Source organism: Crocodylus porosus, unplaced genomic scaffold, assembly GCF_001723895.1.
Source record: "Crocodylus porosus isolate Cpor-Errol unplaced genomic scaffold, CroPor_comp1, whole genome shotgun sequence".
Classification (NCBI taxonomy): Eukaryota; Metazoa; Chordata; order Crocodylia; family Crocodylidae; genus Crocodylus; species Crocodylus porosus.
Window position 1 is genome coordinate 22855273 of NW_017728931.1, and position 2472 is coordinate 22857744.

Below are 2472 nucleotides of genomic sequence, written 5' to 3' on the forward strand. Positions count from 1 at the left end.
TTTTCCTCCGGCTCCCCACATATCTGAAAAAGGACTTTTTGTTGTTCTTGATGCCTGAAGCTAGTTGGAGTTCAGTTGCAGCCTTGGCTGTAAACAATCTTTTTTAAAGATTGGAAATTTTAGTTTTTGATTTAAATAAACTCTACATTCTACTTCAGCAAGTTAAGGCAGAGCAGGGAATCTTAAGTCACTGGACCAGAAACACAGGTCTAACCTCTTCCAATCCAAGCTGTAGCCTGGAGCCATTGCTTGCCTGCCTAGGATAATGTATGCAATGACTGAACAGTCTATACCCAATTCCTGCGAAAAAGGCACTGAAGTGCTTCTACCACAGACCACTTATTTTTTGATCATTAGGACACTCAGAAGTGGGTTAAAATCTCAGGAGGAGCTGAGCCTGAAGCTTCCCATATTGTAGGTGAGTGGTCTAATCTTTTTGAGTTCTTGGATAAAATATAGGCATCCCCTCCATCTGCAGAGGCTGATGCAATGCAGTGATCTGACAACAATTACTAGTTATGCAGAGTAATGCCACCTTTTATCCATTCTGATAAAGCTTGAGGACCATACCTTGGGAAGGTTATACTTCAGTATGGTCAAAACCAATTACTTTTGAACTCTTCTATATGAAAAATGTAAGAGATAATAACTTGTGTACACAGCTTAAGACATACTAGCTAGTGCTGTGCTGTCTGCTGCCCATAGGACCCCCTTTGCCACAATACAGAATCCCTGAATTGATTCTTATATTATAATCTTTTTAAAATGTTCACTTTTCTAGTTCCCCTTCTGAAACCAAAACAAAGGACCCAACAGCTGTATGAAGTACTATAGGCATAAGCATGCTCATTTCTAGTGCCCCCTGCTGTGATAGAACTAAAGCACTAAGTCATGGGAGGTTTTTTTTTTTGCTTAGGACAAAACCAAATGGATCAATTCAAGAACACTTGCATCTCTGGTTCCTTCCTTCTTTTGGAGGAGGGAGAGCTGGAATATAGCCAGTATTCTAGCCATCGTTAATCAAGGCTACTACTGGATAAGAGGTAAAAAAGGGTCCTGTTGGTAATGCCTTTGACAGGATTCAAATATCCCTGTAATCTGCTGTTCAAATAGATAAGGAGTACATTTTAGTATCAGCTTTCATTTAAGAAAACATTGTGGCACTCATGGCTGTAAAGCTAATGGTGAACAGACAAATACTAAACTTGAGCAGTAGCTAGAGCCAACTTGAAACAAAAGTTTAGTTATGAAAAAAAAAAAGATGGGTGGCTCAATTCCGGAGCATCATAAACATCCAGTAAATGCACCTTTCCCAAACCCACTTTCACCATGTTGGATAAAATCTATTGCATATTAAAAAACTTAAAACAGTTTGCAAGGCTGATCTAACAGTTCACTAAAAATCCGTGGGAGCAGCTTCTGACCACAAATTGACTATGAATGCAGACTGTCCCTGTGAAATGTAACTAAATAATTAAAACTTCAGCCCTGGTACCAAGATCCTGTTAAGACTGTCAGTATCAACCACATTGCTGTTCTCCAACTGAGTTGTGCCTAAAACGTAGGCCTTTTTCTAGCAACTGATGCAGCATGAAATAAACTTGCTGTTCTTAAGCTTTGGAGAACCAGGTTGGCAAGGTAGAGAAAGCATGGCCTTCAAGGAGGGCTTTCTACCAGCAGTGGGTACACTCAATCATTGGGCAACTTGTAGGGAATTACTCAGTTCCCAACTCAGTGTGGGATACATATACAACAACTCACTGATTTGGCTTAAGACTTCAGGTCACACAGTTACAGGGCAGGCAGATGAGTGGAGATTCCTACACACCACTTTAAATTGCTGCTAGCAGCAGCAATTTAAGTTTGCCCCACTACCAAACTAAAGTTACTGTCAGTTTACGATAATTAAAAGAAACCCAAAAGCACTGACCAGCAGTAGAATAACAGACTTCCAGTAGTCCTGTTTTATATTCCTACATAGCTGTGTCTTTCCCCTTATGTTTTTTTTTTTCTAGTTTAGGCTAACTACATCCTTTTGACAGTCTTAACTGTAGACTTTCCCTTAGTTTTCAACCTTTTTGCTATTGTAGTTTTAAGTTTATTTAATACAAGATATGGCCTTGTCCTAGTAGCAGTCCTGAAGACATTTGTGTTTAGCCAGTTATTTATAGAGCATAAGCATTCCCTCTTTTCTAGTTTTTCTATCATGACCTGAATACCATACCATCAATTAAACATATGTTAGCAGTTTTCTGCAATAGCATTGCCTTTATTTTTTTGGTCCTTCATTAAATCTTTTCTGCTTCACTAATATTACTGCCGAACTAGTATCTTCCTGGAACCACTAACATTGGGCTGCTGTTAAATGTGAATTAATTCTGTGCATTTTGAAGTGGACATTAGGCACTATCAGCATAGCCAAATTCCATCTTAAGATTTATTGGTACATTCCAACTTACTTCTAGCTTGAAT